Raw genomic sequence first — 22,382 nt, 5'->3', positions numbered from 1 at the left:
AATAATAATATCTGCCTCTTGGTCCGGTGCTGAGGAGGAAATGAGTTAACATTTGTGTTGCACTTAAAATAGTGTGTGACAAGTGGTGACATCAGTGGACACCGGCTATTATTGGTACTGTTATTGCACACTCTGTGTTCCCTCAGGAAGTCTACGTTACACTCGGGAGAACTCGATGGCAGTGATGACAGTGCCACCGTCTTTCCAGGGGAACAATGCCCTTTGTTACCAGGGACACTTCACCTCTTCGGGAAGACACTTAACTGCAAGGAGGACTGGGAAATCTAGAATTTTCCTAATTGACTCTCCCAGTAGAAGAGAAATACATAATCACAGGGGTGCCCGGTAAATTTTGGTGAGCATGTGAATCCATTTACCAGTCTATCCATCACAAGGGGCCCTCCTCCCAGCACATTACACATGTCCATGTTGCTGGGGTCGATTTGCAGAAAGTGATGTGGCAAAACTGCTGGCCTCCAACCTGAGGTGCTGGAAGAAAGCTTGTGAGGGACTCTAAAGTCTCTTGAGTTGTATCTGTCTAATCAGGGAAACAATTATACCTCCTAGATCAAAGTTGAGAGGCAGGCTCTGGGAAGAGTGCCTAGAGCAGCCAGAGAAAGGCTGCAGAACCGGTTTTTTCTAGGCAAGTCTTATTTACCTACTTGTCTGATTGCCTAGAGGACAACCCCATTGGCTCTTAGAGGCCTTCCAGGTCACCTCCTCCCTTGGGCTGGGCCTCTCTCTGTAGATGGTTGGCCGCCCACTGGCCAGGGAGCACCTACTGTGTGTCAGGGTACTGTCCAGGGTGCTGGAGATAGTAATAGATAACACTCTGCCCTCACTCTTTGCCAGGCATTGCAGGTGCTTGGGTTAACTCATTTAACCCTCTCATTGTCCCCAAGAGATGGGTCTGCATCAGATCTATTGCAGATGTGTGAAAAATCAAGTTTTTTTTTTTTTAAGATTTTTTTATTAATTTATTCATGAGAAACACAGAGAGGAGAGAGCGAGAGGCAGAGACACAGACAGAGGGAGAAGCAGGAGCCATGCAGGGAGCCCGACACGGGACTCGATCCCAGGTGTTCAGGATCACACTCTGGGCCAAAGGCAGCGCTAAACCGCAGAGCCACCCAGGTTGCCCTCAAGTATTAATTAAAAAAGAAACAAACTGATTTTTTTATAATGTTCAGTTCAAACAATTTTTTAAATTATGGATATCTGATATCTCAGAATAACATGAATCTTTTCATTGATGGCTTATTTTGATAGCCTGATTTTGTTGTTAAATAGACTCTACTTCTTTTTTTTTTTTAAGAGTTTATTTATTTGTTCATGAGAGAGACAGAGAGAAGGCGGAGACATTAGGCAGAGGGAGAAGCAGGCTCCCAGCAGGGAGCTTGATGTGGGACTTGATCCTGGATTTCCGGGATCATGCCCTGAGCTGAAGGCAGTGGCTCAACCACTGAGCCCTAGGTGTCCCTAGACTCTACTTTTTATTTTTATTTTTTTTTAAAGATTTTTATCTATTCATGATAGAGAGCGGCAGAGACACAGGCAGAGGGAGAAGCAGGCTCCATGCCGGGAGCCCGACACAGGACTCGATCCCGGGACTCCAGGATCACACCCTGGGCCAAAGGCAGGTGCTGAACCGCTGAGCCACCCAGGGATCCCCTAGACTCTACTTTTTAGGGCAATTTCAGATTCATAGCAAAATGGAGAGTACCCTCTACCCCACTCATGCACAGCCTCTCTGATCATCAACATCACCCACCAGAGTAGTACATTTATTATAGTTGATGTACCTGCACTAACACATTGCTGTCACCCAGATTTTATAGTTTACACACTCTTGCTGTACATTCTTTGAGTTTGGACAAACATATAATGACACGTATCTACCATTGTAGGATCGTACCGCGTAGTTTCACTGCCGTAAAAATCCTGTGTGCTCCAGGAGTTCATCCTTCCCTCCCCCCTAACCCCTGGCAATCATCAATCTCTTCACTGTCTCCATAGTTTTGCCTTAGGATATTATATGACTGGGAAGATACAGTGTGTAGCCTTTTCAGATTGGCTTCTTTAATTTAGTAATTACACTTAAAGTTTGTCCATATCTTTTTGTGGCTTGAATAATATTCCATTGTTTGGATGTATCAGACTTTATCCATTCATCTACTAAAGGATGTCTTGATTACTTTCAGGTTTTGGCAATTATGAATAAAGTTGCTGTAAACATCTGTATGCAAGTGTTTGTGTGAACAGGAGTTTTCAACTCCTTCGGTAAATACCAAGGAACATGATTGCTGGATCAAATGGTATAAGTATGTTTACTTTAGTAAGAAACTGCCAAATTATCTCCCAAAGTGGCTGTACCATTTTTGCATTACTACCAGCAATGAGTGGGAGTTCTTGTTTTTCCACATCTTTACCATCATTTGGTGTCAGTGTTCTGGATTTGACCATACTAATAGTATGTGATGGCATCTCCTTGTTGTGTTGTTTGTTTTTATGTAAGCTCTACACCCATTGTGAGGCTTGAACTCATGGGCCCAAGATCAGGAGTCACGTGTTCTATAGACTGAACCAGCCAGACACCCCTCTCATTTTATTTATTTATTTTTTTTAAGATTTTTTATTCTATTTTATTTTATTTTATTTTTTATTTTATTTTTTATCTTATTTTGTTTTATTTATTTTATTTACTTTATTTTATATTTTATTTTATTTTACTCATGGAGAGAGAGAGAGAGACAGAGGCAGAGACACAGGCAGAGGGAGAAGCAGGCTCCATGCAGGGAGCCCGATGTAGGACTTGATTCCTGGTCTCCAGGATCACGCCCTGGACTGAAGGCGGTGCTAAACCGCTGAGCCACCTGGGCTTCCCACCCCTCTCATTTTACTTTATATTTCCCTAATGACTTATAATGTGAAGCATCTTTTCAAAAGCTTATTTATCATCTGTGTGTCTTCTTTGGTGAGGTGTCTGTTAAGATCTTTGGTCACTAAAATCTTTCAATTTTAGTGAAATCCAGCTTGTCAGCTCTTTTTTTCATGGATTATGCCTTTGGTGTTATATCTAAAAATGATTACTATATCCAAAGGCACCTAGGTTTTCTTCTAGGAGTAATATAATTTTTTGTTTTACCTTTAGGTTTGTGATCCATTTTGAGTTAACTTTTGTGAAAGGTGTAAAGTATGTGTCTAGATTCATTTTCTTGCATATGAATGTTCAGTTCCAGCACCATTTGTTAGAACGATTATTTTTGTTCCATTCTATTGTCTTTGCTTCTGTAAGTAGATCAATTGACTACTTATGTGGGTCTATTTCTGGGCTGTCATTCAGTTCCATTAATCTGTTTATTCTTTCACCAATACTACACTTTCTTAACTACTGTAGCTTTGTAGTAAGTCTGTTCCTCTCTTCCAGTATTTTGTTGGCTATTCTGGTCTTTGGCTCTCCATATAAACTTTTTTTTTTTTTATGATTTATTTATTTAGAGAGAGAGAGTGGGGCGAAGGCAGAGGGAGAAGGAGAGAGAGAATCTCAAACAGAGCCCCCACTGAATGCAAAGCCTAATGGTTCGATCTCATGACCCTGAGATCATGACCTGAGCCAAAATCAAGAGTGGAGCTTAAGCAACTAAGCCAACCCATATGCCCCTCTCCAGTATTAAGAATTACTTGGATTACATTGAATCTACAGATTTAAGTTGGAAAGAACTGCTGTCTTTTTATTGTTTTGTTTTCTATTTTTTGAGATGGGGTTTCACTGTGGTACCCAGGTAGAAGTGTACTGGCATTCATAGTCATGAGCCCACTACTGATCAGCATAGGAGTTTTGATCTGCATTTCTGCCCTGGGCCAATTTACGCCTCCTTAGGCAACGTGGTGGCTCCCCTGCTCCTGAGAGGTTACCATATTGATGCTGAACTTAGTGCATATACCTGAAGGGCATCCTCACACCTCAGCCTCCCAAGTAGCTGGGACTACAGGCACATGTCACAATGCCTGGCTAGAAAGAACAGATATCTTGACAACATTGAATCTAACTATTTATGAACATAGAATATCTCTGTTTATTTAGTTCTTTGATGTCTTTCATCAGAACTTTCCTCATATAATTCTTGTACATGTTAGATTTATACCTAAATATTTCATTTTGGGGGATGCTTACGTACATGACATTGAGTTTTTAATTTCAAATTGCACTTTTTCATTGCTGGTATATAGGACAACAGTTGACTTTTTAAAAGATTTTTATTTATTTATTTGAGAGAGAGAGTGTGTACCAGCAAGAGAGAGCATGAGTGGAGGGAGGGACAGAGGGAGAAGCAGACTTCCCACTGAGCAGGGAAACCCCATGCCAGGCTTAATTCCAGGATCCTGGGATCATGACCTGAGCCAAAGGCAGCCTCTCAACTGACTGAGCCATCCAGACACCACAGCAATTGATTTTTTATATTAATCTTGTATCCTACAACTTTATTATAATCATTTACTCATTCCAGGAGCTTTGTGTTTTCTTTGTTTTTATTTGATTTTTAGGTTTTCTACACATCTACACATATGATCCTGTCATCTGTGAACAATGACGGTTTTCTTTCTAATCTGTATACATCTTACTTCCTTTTCTTGTCTTCCTGCATTAGCTAGGTCTGCCAGCTTGATGTTGAAAAATAGTGGTGAGAAAGGACATCTCTGCCTTGTTCCTGATCTTAGTGGAAAAGCTTTGAACCTCTCAGATTAACTATGATGATATGAAATTGTCTTTTCAGTCATTAGTTCACCTAAGCCAAATGTTTGGAAGGTGGGAACCTTGCATCCACTTCCCTTAGCCAAATTCTGACCATGTGAAAGGTTTTAAAAACATGCCTGAATGAGTGAGTGAATGACTCTTGTGATACAGTGAACTGCTAATCAGAACTTACATGCAATGTCTTCTGAGCAAATGTCAACTCAGGCTTAGGGAGGTAGTGGAGGGCAGTGATTGAAAGCAAACCCGAGCCAGCGGTTGAGGTTCAAATCTTGTTCTGCTGCTTACCTGCTGGGTGATCTCAGGCAAGAGACTGCCCCACTTGGGACCTCATCTTTAAAGTAGAGATAGTAATAGGATGCACCCCCACGAGGTGGTTGTGAGGGTTAAATGAGTTGAAATTCTAAAGTGTCTGGCACAGAGGCACACGTATAAAAGGTATTTAGTGCTATAAGGTCTCATGCAGTAGTTTTGAACGTGAAGAGTAATTGCGTCTTGGCTTTAAATACATCAAGTAATCAGCTCAATTCCAGGTGAAGTGAAGCCCAGTTTGACCAGTGACTTAAGCTAAAAATGACTGCACAGCAGTGATTTTATATTTTACATATAAAACAAAATTTGGGTGCACCTGGGTGGCTCAGTTGATTGAACATCTGCCTTCGGCTCAGGTTGTGATCTTAGGGTCCTAGGATTGAGCCCTTACATTGGGCTCCCTGCCCAGCTGAGAGCCTGCTTTTTCCGACCCCACTTCCCCTGCTCGTGCTCTCTCTCTTTTTCAAATAAATAAATAAAATCTTAAAAATAAGCTTACTTAGTACAGATACGATTATAGAGTTGGAATTTTGGGAGTTGTGAGCGACTATGAGTTCTTTGTGGGACAAAGACATAGCTGGGCTGAATCTCCTGAGAATAACAAGTCACTTTCCCAGATGCCTTAACATTCCAGTCTCAGGGAGCACCGCCATAAGCCCTGTGCAGCATGAGGGCTGGGCAGTGGTGAAGGGCCTCCTGCTGTATTTGATCCTTACTAAACTGTGAACTTAAGGCAAGTGACATGGCTTTCTCAAGCCTTGGTGTCTGTCTGTAAAGTGAAAATGAGCTCATTACAGGCTTAATTAATGAGCTTTGAGCTAGTAAAGCACCTTGTACAGTTCCTGGCACATAGCACATGTGTGCTAAATATTAGCCGCATTAATATTATTGTAATTGTTTTTGTTGTTTTTATTCTTCTTTAGTTGCTATGGAATACGGCCGGTCTGGTACTCCACAAATAGTGTGTCAGCTCTGGCAAACTAGAGCCTGTTGTTCTGGTGAACCCTCAAGAAGATAATCATCATTTCATTAACCTGACTAGAAATAAAGATTCATGTATCCATTCAACAAATATTTAGAAGGCTTCTCTCCTCTGTGCCAGGTACTTAACTAAAACAGGATACTGTGTGATAAGAGCAGTTGGTGAGAGGGATACTAGTGCGGTCAGGAAGGGCTTGTCTGAGGAAGTGACATTTGATCTGAGACTTGAAGGATGAAAAGGAGCCAGCCATGCAAAGAGTCGAACAAAGACGGTTCCTGGCAGAGAGGACTGCGGGTGCAAAGGCCCTGAGGTCAGAACAAGTTCAGCAAGTTGGAGGAACAGAGAGGAGGCTGGCATGGTTTGAGTTGGGTGAACGAGGTTCAGAATTTGCTGGGAGGGATTCATAGGCCTTGGGTTTGTTCCCTGAAGCCTCTGCTTTCTTCCATCCCTGGGAGTGTTTGGAGAAAAGGGCTGTTGGGGGGCCGATCTGGCATCTAGAAAGATGTGAGAGGACCAGAGGCCTGGCACCTGCCTCGCTCCAACCTTCTGAAGGCCTTTACCCAGGGGCTCAGGTCCACGAGGAAGAGGCCCTTCACCCCACAGCTAGGTTCTCTGATTTCTCAGACAAGAACGTGGTTCACATTTTTGTCCCAAAGGTGGCCCAGCTGTGCTTTGATGCTCTGTGCCTGAAGCCTACTTTCTTCTTCTCCAAAGTAGGACAACCGAAAGCTAGCTGCCCTGGAGAAGTGCCAGAAAACAGCCCAGCCAAATGGAGTCTGTTTCTTGGGAGTGTGGGGGATTATTGAGCTCTTTCCTTTGTGCCAAAGGTAAAGACGGTATTAAAACACCAGGGCTTGGTGGAATAGAGCAGCAGGTGGGAGCCTGGACTTAGGTGTCAGCTCTGACTGCACCACTTCCTCATCTTTGTGACCTTGTGACCCTAACCTGTACCTTACCTTTGCTTTCTCATCTGTAGAATGGGGATGGAAGTTCCCAAGCTCAGAATATTGCACACAGGAAATGCTAGCTATCATTATCATCACCTTCTGATTTTAAGTCACTGTGAGATGAAGTCCTCTTTCCTCTAGTTTTTTGTCAACAGTTAAGATGGTCAAATTTGGTGATTCCCATTTCTTCACACATCAGCCAGATTCTTGCCCAGAAGCTTGGTGTCTGGTAGCCAGCCAGGCCTCAGGTTCCAAAAGCAGCTCTGCTCCTGGGGGTGGGGACAGGTTACTTGATGCCAAGAAGCTGAGAGTTGACAGGATATGTGTCGCCAGAGATCTGTGAACTGTGTGCAACCTCCACAGTGGTGACTGTTCCTGCCAAACGGATGAAGACCTAGGAATGGAGATTTTTTTCAGAACTCCCTAATTTCCATTCACTGAATGTACCTGGGAATCACCTACGAATCTTGTGAGAATACAGATTCTGATTCATAGGATCTGGACAAGAGCTAAGGGTCTGCATTTCAAGGAGCTCTCAGGGGATATGGATGCTGCTGAATGCCACTGTTCCCACCTGGACTGCTTTTTCAGACCATGGCATCTTGGGTCCTGCTCACTGAATCTGGTCTGCATTTTCACCAGATCCCTTGATGATTCACTGTTTTTTATAGTTTTAGAGCCTAGACCCAGGGTTTCTCAGCCATAACACCATTGACTTTTTGGGTGGGATCGTTCTTTGTTGTGGGGGCTGTCCTGTGCATTACGGGGGCATTTTGCAGCACCTCTCACCACAAACTGCCAGATGCCCGTAGTAGCAGCACCCCGCCCCCAGTCATGACCGAAACTGTGCAAATGTTCTCTGGGGTAGGGGTGGCAAATCATCCCCCACTGAGAACCAGTGGCCTAAAGCCCTCAAGCTCAGCTGTGCCCGCAGAGGTACAAACGCTGCAGCATTTGGGTAGGGTCAGGATCCATACCAGGCCTTCCTACTCAAGATGCGTTTAACTCGTTGCATCACTGCTTATTGGCGCAGCACATCCAGATTGCACCTTGGAATTCCACCCACCAGGTGGGGGTGCATGGGCCTGATTGAGCCAGCCTTCAAGAAGAGAGGATTTGGGGTTCACTGCTGAGTTTGTTGATGTTGCTTAGAAAGACAACCATGTAGGCCACCCACCTGGCCTTTTGTTTGGCCTGGTGTTGTCTGCACAAGGGGAGCTCATATGTTTACTTAGGGTTCTGTATGGTAGGGTCAGGGAGGCACCTTCTCTAGTGTATACTCTGCAGAATTCTGGAGTGGTGTCGGCTCCTGTTTCTGACCCTCCCCTCGCCCCTCCTCTCTTTTGGCTGCTGAGCCACCCTGGAGTGTTTCGGAGTCATTTTATACCACATCTTGATCTCTGCGACCAGATGGACTAGATCACTGGCTGCCTGGGAGCAGGGAGAGAGGCATCTTTTTTGGTCTCTTAGGCCTGGTAGGTGGTAGGTGCTCTTGTTAAATAGATCCGAGAACCTCATTCAGTCACTGGATATCTCTTCTAGGGCCTCTTGTGTGGTGGGCACTGCCTTGGGCCTGGCATGTGAGGGGAAAGTAGCAAATTGAGACAGTCGGTGCTGGGGGAGCAGGGGTAGGGGTGGTGAGTGGGATTCACTTCACAGAAGACCCTGGTCATGGAGGGAACATTTATTGAATTCCATTTCTTGCTAAGTCATGGGGGTCTGGAAACACTAGCTTGCCTTCCTGGCACTTTCTGTTCTGATTGGGGGTGGGAATGAAAAATAAACATACACACAGCCAAACAAGCCAAATAATTGCAAGTGGACTCTAATTACTGCTGTCTCACCACTGGTCAGCAGGAACCAAGAACCCTGCACCAAATGTAGGCTGCTGTGCCCTTTGCCATTGGCAAGCCTGCAGGTCTTTTAAGAGAGTCTGCTCTCCTTTGATATGTAGCTGGTGGGTGATTGCAGGGTCTTAGAGGCCCAGGGACATCTCTGCCCACCGAAGGAGGAGCGGGAGTATGTTTTATTGGGTCATGCACACTAACACATTTATATAGCTCTGAGTGCCAGGCCCTATTCTAAGTGTTTTAAATTCCCACAACCACGCTATAACCTTGATATATTGTTATCCCCCTTTTCCAGATGAGGCACAGAGAGGGGAGATAACTTATCTGAGATCCTAAATGGCAAAGCTGAGATTCGAACCTGGGCTGTCGTGTCTTTAGGGTTTTCACTTTTACGCACTCTGTGAACACATCAGGCATTTGGACACGACCAAGGTTGCTCTCCGGTTGATCTGTCTGAGACCAGAGAGGAAGGCAGGAAGAAGATTCTGCTGGTTCAGGAAGGCGAAGAGTCCCAGTGGGACACCTTCAAGGAAGAAGTACCTCCTCACACCCCCAGAGCTAAGGCCGTAGAGAAACACCTAACAGCAGGACTAGGAGGAGAGAGTGTCTCTGGTCAGTTATCATTACCCTGGAAAGACCTGGCCTGGCTCCTGGAGCCCCCCTGCCCATGAGTTCAGTGGGTTCATTGCTGAGAAGAGGGAGGGAGGTACTAGCAGCTTCCTGGGGACTGTGCAGAGCAGTATTACGAGGAGGAGTGCAGCTGCTGAGCTCTGTCCTATACTCTGATACCCTGTTACTCAGAGGATGGTCTTCCCTGTTTTCTGGGAGCTAGAGATTGATTTCTCTGAGGACCTAGCTGCAAATAGGGAGATTTAGGGCCAAGTTTGGGTCTGAGGCTATGGAGCCTTACAGCTAATGGCTGTGGAGTCACACTGTAGTTAGGAACCGTGTCCTGGCTGTACCCTGGGCTATAGCTGTGTGACCTTGGGCAGGTGACTTCACCTCTCTTGGGCTTCAGGCGCTTTGTTTTTAAAATACCTACTTCATCGAGGTATACGTGTATGGGAGTGGTGGTGTTAATTCACTGAGGTCATTTTATGTAAAGTGTTTAGTCCAGAACTTGGCATCCCGTGAGTACTCAGTACACGGGAAAGATTATGTTGTGGGAGGTAGTGTCACCAAGTGGATAAGGCAGGGCCTCTGGAACCACCAGTCCCACCCAGCTCATTGGCCTTGGGCCACTGGAGTTAGACTCTATGCGGCTGCATTTCCTGATCCTAAAATAAAGATACTATTAGTCCCCTCCTTGTAAGGATGCTGCCGGCATTCAGTGAGTCAGTACTTGTGAAGCATCTAGCACACGTTAGCACATGGCCGGACACTCCTGGTAAGCCCCATAAACATTGACTGTCATGATGATGGTCATTAAGAATGTGGGGATGAGGCCAGCAGCCAGGTGAGGAGAAACCTTCCACACAGAATAATGTCATGAATGGGTTGGTTTTAGAAAACTACTTTTAGAAACTGTTTGGTCAGCCAGCCCCGCCTCTGGACGTGAGGGATGGTGACGTGAGGCTCTGAGCGTATCAAGGACTCTTTTCCTCTTCAGAGGAGAGTTGGCCTCTCAGACCTGAGTAACGTGAACTCAGAGGGGACAGTGAGGAAGCCAGGGGATGGAGGTGTACCATGATGTCCAGGAGTAAAGGAAGGTTCCATTCAGGCTGTGCTATAAGCAGGCTCCGTGGGCAGTTTTGCAGGGTGAGAGTGAGCATGAGAATTGGCAGACCTGTGTCCAGGTGTCCCCAGCTACTTGACTTTAGGTGAGTTCCTCAGACTCGCTCACTCTCAGTGTTTGTCAGCACTGAGCTTGGTCGTGCTGGCTGTTGTAGGGACAGCAGAGTAGCAAAGAGTCAGTCACCTGGATTTCACCCTGGCGTGTCACATCCGAATGATGGGACCTTGAGCAAGTGACTTAATTCCATCTGAGCCTCAGTTCCCTTATCTATGAAGTGGGGGTTATACCACCTGCTTCACTTGGTACCATTTGAAGATCATGAAGATCATGTTAATCTATGTAAAGCCCTTCAAGTGGCACCCAGCGCAGAGAAAGTTTCATGTTGGCTTTATTGCTGTTATCATTAACCCTTCCTAGAAGACAATGTAGGTAGCAAGTATAAACCATGGATATGTTCCAGGGGAGCAGAGCCCTGATGAGGGAGTTGGGGAGAGATCTCAGCCTCTGGAAGGGTTATTTAGAGCTGGCATTCAAGCTTTTGTGTTTCTAGAACGTAAATGAAAGAATGTGCAGAGGAAGGGGGTAGGAAGAGCATGCTGACTAGGAATGATGTCTTACTGCCACAGGGGCAGGTTTCCCAAGGTCAGATCATACCACTAGATAATTTGAGGTGGTGTATGAATAAACACTTTAATAGTTGTACTTTTATTTTAATGCGTAACAGGAAAAGAATTTCAATAGCACATCAAATCCAGTGCTCCGTGGCTATTTCTGCTTTGGGTGAGGCTAACACTGGTATGTAAGCCAAAATAAAAGTGAATACAGTTAAAGAAAAATGCAAAGTAAGTAAGAGTACAGGTGGTCTGGGGATAGACGTGGCAAAAATGGTACCAGTACGTATAGATCCTAGCAGCTGAGACACGTGATGGTAGGAAAAAAACAGGGCTGAGCTGGGCTTTACTCTCCTTGTTTGGCAGTGGAAAAGCTGCATGCAGCTCCCTGGAGAGGTTGCTGAGCCGTTGGTCCCCCCCTTTGCCCATCTCCGAGGCTCTGCTCTTTCACCCCCCTGTAGACCAGCTGTGGCCACCCCAGAGTGGAGCACCAGCTCTGGCAGCTGTGATCCCTTCTGTCAGGGGACAGGGCAGGGGATAAAACGTGCCAAGTATTTGATGCTGGCACCTTCTCTCTCTGCAGTGGGTGTAGACACTGTGGAATGGCCTTAAGCCGCTAACCTTGATAGTGTCAACAATCTTTAACCAACACTGAGTGAGTGCCAACAACATGCTAGGCACTCAGCGTGCCCGATGGCATTGAACCCCCCTTACTCTGTGAGATGATCTGCTGGTTGGGACACATTGGGCTGCAGGTAACAAGATGCCGAGTGATTCTTGGCTAAGCGATGGAAACTACAAATTCTCTCACTGCAGAGTGTGAAGGAAACAAGCTGCATGGTCAGTATAGAGGCTCAGTGACACCTTTGAGAACTGGATGCTTTCTCTATCTCACTGCCCTCGTGTGCATCCGTTTCATCCGTTTCATCCCGATTGTCGGTCATTGTGTAGTCATAGGATGGCTGCCCTAGCTTTATGGTCACATCCTTACACACAGCATGCCCGGCAGGGGAGAGTGGCAGGGGAAAAGGCTTTCTCTTCCTGTGTCTTTCCTTTCCAAAGGGAACATGTTCTCATAAACATTCCTAACCCCAGCAGACCTCGCTTTATCTCTTATTGGCCATAAAGGAGCCAGTGATTGCCCCTGGTTATGACGGAGGCTGGGAAAGTGGGTGTCTCTGTAGTTAGAAGCAGCAAGTGACAAGGGTCAGGAGTGACCATAAGCTACACAACTAAGTGCTGTCGGGGGGATACTATTACTACCTCCCTCTGTATATGAAGAAAATCAAGGATCAGAGAGCTAAGAAGATGGCTTTACTAGGTCTTGTAGTGGCAGAGCAAGGATGTGAACTCACATCTTTCCTCCTGCGGAGCCTGCAGCATTAACCCTTGTCCAGTACTGCCTTCCTGGCAGGGGACACCCAGACAGCCACAATGCAGGGCAAAGAGAGGCGAGCACCAAGTGCTGTGGCAACACAGAGGACAGAGATCCTGCTCAGGCACGGTCGAGGGGAGTGAGCTGGAGAGGAGAGAAAAGAGTGTAGAGAATCACGCTCAGCTATTGTGCTGGCCTTTGAAGGGTAAGTAGGACTTCTGGCAGGTACAAGGGAAGTTGCATGAGGAGGGTGGCTCCAGAATGAATGAAAGCGGGCAGTGGGACAGTGCATGCTGGGTAGACTAATCAAGTCTCTTTGGGATGTAAGATGAATTCGTCTTATGTCACTGAGAAGCCTGGAGGAGGGGAGCTTCAGTCCGAGCCCCGGTAGGAGGCTCAAACATGTCACTGGGTCTGTGTTTCTCTCTGTTGCTCCAGTTGGCTTCACTGTCCCGACAGGGAGGGTTAAAGTGCAAATCCTCCTGATTTATAAACTCAGAGGAAAGAGGATTTCTTGTCTTCAGCATCTTCTTTTTTTTTTTTAATTTTTATTTATTTATGATAGTCACAGAGAGAGAGAGAGAGAGAGAGAGAGAGAGAGAGGCAGAGACACGGGCAGAGGGAGAAGCAGGATCCATGCACCGGGAGCCCGATGTGGGATTTGATCCTGGGTCTCCAAGATCGCACCCTGGGCCAAAGGCAGATGCCAAACCACTGCACCACCCAGGGATCCCGTCTTCAGCATCTTTATACAAGCCCTACGGAAGACTGGTTGGGTGTCTCAGTCCATTCAGCCTGCTCTAACAAACTTACCATAAATTGGGTAGCTTATAAACCTAAAAATCTCTTTCTCAGTATCTTGGAACCTGGGGAGTCCAGGATCAAGATGTCGAAAGAATTGTTGTCTGGTCAGGGCCAGCTTCTCCGGGTTCATGGATGACTGTCTTTCTGCTGTGTCCTCACACATGGCAGAAGGGGCAAGGGAGCTCTCTGGGACCTCCTTTATAAGGGCATGAATGAGATTGACCGAGTCACTTTCTGAAGGTCCCACATCATAATACCATCACATTGGAGATTAATTTCCCACATAGAAGTTTTGTGGGGGACACAAACATTCAGTCTGTAGCAGTAGGTCACGTTCCCATCCCTGAAGGTGGTGTCTGTGGTGTCTGAAGGTGGGTGAAGGATGAACACAGAGAACCACAGCCTTGCCAGGATGGTGGAGCAGCATGGTGGAGACATACCTCCTGAACAATAAAGTAGAGATGCTAGGCACACAACACCCGTCCACCAGCACGTACCTGGTGGTACCTGCCTTCAACCTCTGTACTTTAGTTTCCTAATCTGAAAAATGGGGCCACTGTGGTCATCCCCACCTCATACATAGGGTCTGGGGCAGATTGCACATAATAAGCATTCACCAGGGTGGGTAGAGAGTGCTCCCTGGAACATAGAGCAATGGCCTCCCATGTGGAAGGCCTAAGATGCTACTTTGCCCAGGACCTGGTATTGCCACTTAAAGCGAGATGGCTCGGGTTCGGATATCAGCTCTGGCACATCAGAGTGGTGTGACCCTGGGCAAACAGCTTTACCTCTCTGTGCATCCATTTTCACAACTGAACCAGGGAGCAAAGTGCTCAGGACACTGCCAGCTACATGGTAGACATCAGCAAATATATATATATATATATATATATAGGATGAGTTCACGAATGGAAAAGCTGAGTCAGAAGGCACACAGAGGTTGTTAAACGTTTTTGGGTTTGTATTGCCAGGTGGCCCTCCAGAAAGCCATCACTCCCATCGGTAGAAGGTAATATGACCCATTTCCTCCCTACTCCTTTGTCACTACTTCTCGAGGGTCTTATTTCTCGGGAAAAAAGAAATCCATTTTTCTCTTGCTCAGTTAAGACACATAAGAAAATGTCCATATTTTTCAGAGTTGCTAACTGACACATGTAAAATGCCATGATGTCTGGGATATACTTCAGCAAGAAGGAAGAGGGGAGGAATAGATAAGGAATAGAAGAAGCTGGTGTGGCAAGATCTTCAAAATTACTGAATCTGGGTTGGAGTACATGGGAGTTCACTGTACCTTTCCCTCTACCCTTTTCTTTGAATGTTAACAAAACCAACCCAGCCCCACTCAGTCTCTCAACACACATGCGCTCGTGCATGCGTGCGGACACACACACACACACACACACACACACACACAAAACATAGAGCCTAAAATTCAGTAGTGGTAAACAGCTACTTAATTCCTGCTGCACATAGGTAGTTGGAGGGCCCATTGGATAAACAGTCTTGTAGCCCCCTAAGTGCATACCCCCCGCCATGGAACCCCCTTGTGGGGAGATCTTTGGGCTCAGCCGCTAGAAGGATAGTGGCTTTCAGGCCCAGAGCAGCAGTTTCTCATCTGAACTGGACATGCGGTGACCTTTTTCTGAAATAGAAGTTTTCTCTTCCATCCCTGGAGGGGAGACAGACTCCCTAGTGATTAACTCCTGGAAACCACCCCCACTCCTCCCACCCCCGCCCCAGGCGGGTGTGGTTCTGCCACTGGGTGGAGGGAGTCACGAGCTGCTTTTGTCCCAAGGATCTGTGTGCTGGTGGCAAAAAACAGAACTGGCTGAGCCTCCGCAGTAACTGGATATTGATTCTAGCCCCACTAGGCCTCTGAACACACAAGAGCAGGCCTTGCCCAGCCCTGCCAAACAGGCTTTGCCCCCAGCCCCTTCTCCAGATTGACTCAGGCTGTGAGTTTTCCAGCTAGATTTGTTCTCCATCCCGCTGGCGCCTGGGAAGTTAGGGAGGGGCCTTCACATCCCATCTGGTGCTGGGTGGGGTCTCAGCATTGGAGGGTGAATGACCCCGGAACTGACCCTGGACTCTCAAGAAAGGTCATCATTTAAGAATGTTTCTTATGCAGCCCCACAGGAGACCCACATGTGGATGTGGTCAACTATAGCTTCCGGCCGTCTCACTTATGCTGAATTTCAGCAATTTCTCATTTCCTTTAGGAAACAAAATTAGTCTGGAGAGAAGTGTGAATAATCATGATGACACACTTGGCAATAGGGACATTGGGAACCTTGCCCTGAAGCTCGTAGTTGGTGTCATTGTTGCCAAGGTCTTGAGCAGTGTGGACCAGGGAAAGGGGGACATCTGGAGCCATATGTGGCCTGGGTTCAAATCCCATCATTACCACGTAACAGCCAGGTGACCTTGGGGGAAGTCACATAACTTTTTTTTTTTTTTTAAGATTTTATCTATTTGAGAGAGAGAGAGCGGGGAGCACACAGGCAGTGGGGAGGGGCAAAAGGAGAGGGAGAAGCAGATTCCCTGCTGAGTAAGGAACCCAACCTGGGACTTGATCCCAGGGCCCTAGGATCATGACTTGAGCCAAAGACAGATGCTTAACCTTAAGACTGAGCCACCCAGGTGCCCCAGTCACTTATCCTTTTTTGTCTCAGTTTCCTCATCTGTAACATGATGATACCTGCCTTGTAGGATTGTAAGGATTAAATTAGAGAAAGTTTGTCAGATATTTTAAATGGCCTCTTCCATGAAAGTAGCTAATTTAATCCTGACCATGGCAGTGACTGTCATGGTCAGGCCCAGCTAGGATGGAGAACTGCTGGTCTGCAGTAGGGTTCAGGTGGAAGCAGAAATTGGAAGAGAGGAACAGCAAAGGCTCCTTCCTCCCCAAGTCTGTAGTTTAGGGAGATAGGTATAACTGCCATTTAAAAATACTATTTTTCATTTGAAGTTTTAAAATCTCATAGTTAAAGCAGGTGGGAGACTTTTTTTTTTTTTTAAGATTTTATTTATTTATTCATGAGAGACACAGAGAGAGAGAGGCAGAGACAGGCAGAGAGAGAAGCAGGCTCCATGCAGGGAGCCTGATGCGGGACTCGATCCCGGGTCTCCAGGATCACACCCTGGGCCAAAGGCGGCACTAAACCACTGAGCCACCAGGACCGCTGATGGGAGACTTCAAAGAGAAAAAAATCTCTCCACTTCTCTTACACATACCACTCACACTAGAAAAAAAGACTGGAAGGAAATAAACCAACATCTTTACAGTAGGGAGATTTATCCTTTGGTGGGGAGATTATGGATAACTATATTCTTTTTTGCACATTTCTTTATTTTCCAAGTTTTTCAATATGCTTATATATACATAAACATATACTCCTTTCATAAACAGAAAAAATATGTTAAAAATTAAGGAATCACAGGGCACTTGGGTAACTCAGCTAGGTGGCCATCTCTTGGTTTCAGTTCAGGTCATGATCTCAGGGTCCTGGGATCAAGCTCTGAATAGGGCTCCACGCTGAGCAGAAAGTCTGCTTGAGATTCTCTCCCTCTTCTTATGCCCCTTCCCCTTCTCCTCCTCCCCATCTCTCTCTCTCTCTCTTTAAAATCTTAAAAAAAAAAAAAAAAAAAATAGGGAATCGTGTGAGCTATGGTTTCTGGGGAGGTTGGATAGAATTCTCCCAGAATGCAGCCATCTGTTTAATGTTTGTGTCCCAAGAAGCCTGTGTTCCGAACTTCCTTGATGAGGTATATTTCCAGCTCTATAAAATTTCTACCCAAAAAGTTCTTAGTATCAAAGCCGATTACTAATTATCCATCCCTCCACCTGCCTAGCCCTGCTCATAGTATTCACACTGCCTTGCATCCTTCTCTCGAGTTGAAAGAACTCGTTACTTTTGTGACTCTGACCTTGAGAAGGAACCTCATTTTTACAACCAACATAAGAGTAGTAAGTACCTCATGAGGTGTCACACATCTCAGTTCACTGCCATGAACATATGGGTGCTTACGTGTCAGCTGAAGTTATGAATAGCAACAAAATTGAGAACAAAACATTTGATTTATTTATTCAGTAAACATGGATTAGAGACCTGTTCTGGACCAGGTACCAGTGAGCAAGGCAGACACAAGGCAGTCTGTCTCTCCAGAGAGAGAGGGAGAAGACACAAGAACAGCCCTGTGTTCCAAATGTTCAGAAGGACAGGATTTTTTTTTTTTTTTTTTTTTTTTGAGCCATAGAACAGGGGCTTCCCGGAGGCTCCCCAAGGAAGTGAAGTGCAAGTAACATACTCCGGGTGCAAATGGAAAAAGTGAATTTGGTGGACATCTCTAGATAAGCCTCACTTCTGAATGTTTCCAGCTGCGGGCAGGGAGCTCCAGATGGGCGTTGCTATGGAAGCATCTTCCAGTTCTCACTTCCTGACTGAATTTATTTCCGAGTTTCCCGTGCCTGTGCCAGTTCCCAGCTGTAAATACAGACGTGCTGGGGTCCCTTCTTCCTGCAGCCTCATAGCTGTGCAGAGAGCGGATGTGGCTGGAAGCCAGCCCGGGAGCCTCCTCCCGACAGAGTTAGTTGTGGAACCTGCCGTGTCGTGGCTTCTCTTCCATCCAGGCTCTTTTCTCTTTTCTTTGTCCTCTTGTGGGACGGTGCCAGCGTGCCCCAGCCTGTGTTTTGAAACTTTAGACCTCAGATTGTATTTGATGGAGAAATGAGCTCATGAGGGCTTCCTCCACCACCCAGCTAACCCGGAGAAGTTGCGTCAAATCTCTTTCATTCCGATCCCCCACTGAGGCTAGATTTGCCATCCTCCTGACAGAAACTGGGCTGGCTCTTCTTTGGGACTGTTTGCAAAGAAAGAACTTGCTGACCTGAACAAAGAAACAGCAAACAAGATAGGGGAGGGGTGCAGCTAATTGCTTACTGAGATTGAGACCTTTCAGTTACCCTTCAGTGCTTTAGAATAATAATTGGTAATGTGCTGAGAATTTACAATGCACGAGGTATTCTTTATATCATTTTAATCCTCTTAACAACCTAGTGAAGTGTTTATCATTCTTATCCCCATTTAACAGCTGGGGAAACTGTGGCAGGGGCAAGTTCAAGTCATTGGCCAAATTGCTGTACTGCTTTAGAGCACCTGAAGGCTACAGGTGAAAAAGAATGTAACCAGAGGGTGCTGGATGGCCCAGAAGAACGAAAGCAAAGCCTCAGGAAGGACTGTGTACTAGGCAGTTACTTGGTCGCAAGTAACAGAAACACCATCAGCCCTCGGGGAAGGATCGGCTCAGGCAACTGGAAAGCCCAGCGGTGGGGTCAGCTTCTGGGCCGGTTGGGCCGGGAGCTCAGGGCCATCACCAGTGACCCACTTTCTGTCCCTCCATCCCTCTCTCCGATAAGGGTCATCCTCAAACCTGGCTGCCCTGGAGGCTGCAGACCGGCTGTCAGCACTGGTCCAGGTTTAAGACTGCCTGTTGGGGGTGGGGTGGGGGGGCGGAATCTGCCCCCCACCTTTATGTAGGGCATCAGAGCTGCGTGCTCATTGGGCTAGCGCGGGTCACGTGACCTCCCCTGACCCAATCACTGGCCAGGGTGGGCTCACCGAGCCGGCTGTCCCCGCCCAGAAGCTCCGAGGATGGGCTGAACCGGAGGGAGGGCTGGGCTGGGCGGCACCAGCCCGAGGATGGGAGCGGAACACGAATGCCACTGTCAGGATTCTTTCCTCACGGCTCCCCCCCCCCCCCCCCCCCCCCCCCCCCGTGTCTGCTGTATTCCACTCCCTTATATTAGTGTCTCTCTCTGCCTTTCCTCCCACCGGGTGGGAAAGCTGGCCGTCCACAGCCCAAGTTGTCCACCTGCACACGCTCCCAAAGAGAACGGCCCTGTGTTCTCTAGGCCCAAGCCCACCACAACCCCAGAAAGAGAAGATCCCTCCCTGTGGCTCCCTTGGCTCATTCATCAGGACCAGGAAGGGGTTCCCAGGACAGGCCCAGCTGAAGCAGGTGCTCTCCCTGGGGTGATCGGCTGTAGGCAGGGATGGGGTCATTGCTCACCCTGTCCTCTCCTGGGTACTTACTCTGTCCTCTTCCCAGGACCTCTAAGCTGGGAGTCATCTAAGCAAGACCCTGAGGATGGTGATTGGGCCGTAGGGACACTAAAATGTCATTTCAGTCCTAGGCCACTGGAGGATGAGGTGTGTCCCATGCAGTGTCCATGTTTCTGAAGCAGCACCCTATGGAACTGCCAACCCACCAGGCCACAGCCCCCGCCTGGTGCCTGCCCCGGCCTTATCCTGCACATCTCTCTGCATCTGCCTTCCAGCCACCTGGCCAGCTTTCAGTTCCTCAGCTCGTGGCACTTGTTCCCTGCCCCCAGGAGTGCTTCCTCTTCTCCCTGTTCCCCCCCGCCCCCCCCCCCCCCCCCGAACCCCCTCCCCACCCAATTCTGACCTGCCCATGCTGACTCTTCTTTCAGAGCTCTCCTTAAACATCACTTCCCTGACTGTGCACTGCCCTTCTTCCCGGAACTCCCCAGTTGGTATATTTGGGGCCTGTCATCCTCTCCATGGTATCAGCTCCATAAAGGCAGGCACTGCATCCATTTTGTTAAGGGTGTGACCCCTTCCACCAGATACACACTTCACTGACTCTTGCCGAGGAAATAGACAAAATTATAATAATATAATAAAAAACAGTAGCTACTTCATAATAGGCATACTACTAAGTGCTTTTTACATGCAAAGCTTTTAAGTGATGATTCCCACTTAACAAACATAATAATGACAGTAAGTATATCAAGCAGTGAGTACCAGCCATTATTCTAAGTCCCTTACCTGTGTCATTTCATTGAATCTTAACAGCAGCCTTCTGAGGCCAGCATTGCTCTCATCCTGCCTTCACAAGGCCAAGGCATGTAGTGAACATAGTGACAGGATGTTGGGCTCTAGTCCTTTTCCTTCTCTCTCTTTTTTTTTTTGGGGGGGGGGGGGAGGTATATGTGCTGCTGATGCAAGCACAATCATTTTCCCTTCTACTGCATGTGGAGGGAAGGAGAGAAAGGGCAGGAAAGGTAGGAGGCTTTGGAACACTGGCCAGGGAGATGACATGTTCGCCACACTGCCATGGGCAGCATCTGTAGAAATAGGTGCCTTTCAGATGTAGGAAAAGATACTTGATTGACCTGGTGGATAAGATTTGTCCACTGTTGCCGGGAGAGAAGATGAAACCCTCACTTTGGAGGGGACTTTGGCAGGATCTGTCATTGTGAGCCTTGCTCACACCTTTGCTTTGCCCCAGCAGGTCCGTGTCTAGGAATTTTTGTCTACAGGTATTCCCAAGTGAGGGAAGTCATCTGTGTCCGTGGGGTTCATGACAGCACTGTATGTCAGAGCAAAGATGGCAGCCGCCCTCCATGCCCATCCTTGGGGGACTGGATGGATTAGGGTGCCTGTACTGTGGGGTGCTGCTGGGACAACAGGGAATAAGTCCTAATAGGGAGCGCCTTCTTGTCGTTATCAAGCATGAAAGAGGAAAGAAAAAGGAACACCTTTTACTAGTAATTCTCATATTGGAATCTGAGGGAAGAGTGTAGGTTTTATGAAGATGCCAATCCCATTCAGCCCTACAGCACTCCTAACGATCAAACTCGATCACTTTAGGTTTCCATAGCAGGCACTGTGGTCCCCGCTCTGGGTGTGTATGTACTTTATATACAGACAGACGTATCCAAAATTACATACACGTATGCACGCACATATAATTTCGTTACTTTATTCAAGTCTCTGCTTGAATGGCTGAGACACTGCCTCCAGCAGGCCTTGCTGAACACCCTGTCTAAAACGGTCCCTCCTGTCGTCTTCTGTCCCCTGCTATATTTTTCTTTACAGTACTTACCATCTGACCTTATATGTTCATTTGTTTTTTGCACCATTCTCCTGAGCATGTGAGCTCTGAGCACAGAGATCTTTTTTTTTTTATCACTGGCTATCATCTCAGCATCTAGAGCAGCGTCTGGCTCCTTGTAGCTCTGTGCTGAATGAATGTGAACAAGCCTGAATGATTTTCCTCTTGTTATGGATGTGGGCCCGAAGCCTCCAGAGGCCTGGCCCTCCTTGCCTGGAACAAAGTGGAGCTCACCACTGTTCTGACTGGAGAAGAGGCAAGAATTGCCCTGTACCACCATCTATGCTGTCTTTTATACTTCTCCACTTACTAACACTTCCTTGAGAGAGGTGGGTATGGGCCAGGGTCTCTTCTGCTGAGGCTTCTGCTCGTGGAGCATGGAGAAGCCTGCACAGATAGCTTGGACAGTGCTTGTTCTGGGCAGTTATTCCCCAGAGAATAGGCAGAGGGAGAAAGAAACTTCCATTCTGAAGGCCTCCATCCTCAGGAGGACCCTGTACTTCAGCCCCGTGCTTAATATCAGAGTCCAGGGGATCCCTGGGTGGCTCAGCGGTTTGGCGCCTACCTTTGGCCCAGAGCGTGATCCTGGAGTCCCGGGATCGAGTCCTGCGTCGAGCTCCTGGCATGGAGCCTGCTTCTCCCTCTGCCTGTGTCTCTGCCTCTCTCTCGCTCTCTATCATAAATAAATAAATAAATCTTAAAAAAAAAAAATAAGAGTCCAGTTTGCCCAAGGGCCACCTCAGACTTCATTCCGTATTTCAGTTACCAGGACAGCTTTGCTAACAGCTTTTAGGCCTCCCTCTTTGCCAGGCACTTTGCCAATCACTTGATACTTGTTCACTAATTTAATCCTTCCAACAGCCCTATTGAGGGTAGAAATTACTCCCTCTCTTGCTCCCCTGTGGACTGATAAGGAAGCCTGGGACTCAAGACCCGTGAGGAATGGGGCACACAGGTGCCGAGAAGCGGGGTGGGGGGCTTGATGGTAGCTCTCGCTGGCTGTGGAGATGGTGTTCCACTGGCCACGTGGCCTTGCTGCTTCTACATCCGCTTTTGAGATTCTCCCGGTGACCAGAGGAGGAGGGTCTGGTTTCCT

General features: G+C 47.2%; 1 protein-coding gene across 6 annotated transcripts in view; it reads left to right on the top strand.

Annotated features, from left to right (window-relative positions):
• The window catches only part of SIPA1L3 (signal induced proliferation associated 1 like 3), a 234,864-nt gene that overhangs the window by 55,818 nt on the left and 156,664 nt on the right, over positions 1-22,382 (top strand). Inside the window, exon 1 of one of the 6 annotated variants that reach the window (XM_038529022.1) lies at positions 12,430-12,770. The exons of the other annotated variants lie outside the window; for them this stretch is intronic. The gene's annotated coding sequence lies outside the window, so the exon portion shown is untranslated. Of the gene's footprint in view, positions 1-12,429; positions 12,771-22,382 lie in introns of those variants that run through there. 6 annotated transcript variants of the gene reach the window in all.

This window comes from Canis lupus, chromosome 1, assembly GCF_011100685.1.
Source record: "Canis lupus familiaris isolate Mischka breed German Shepherd chromosome 1, alternate assembly UU_Cfam_GSD_1.0, whole genome shotgun sequence".
Classification (NCBI taxonomy): Eukaryota; Metazoa; Chordata; class Mammalia; order Carnivora; family Canidae; genus Canis; species Canis lupus.
This window is presented reverse-complemented; position numbering and strand designations above follow the sequence as displayed.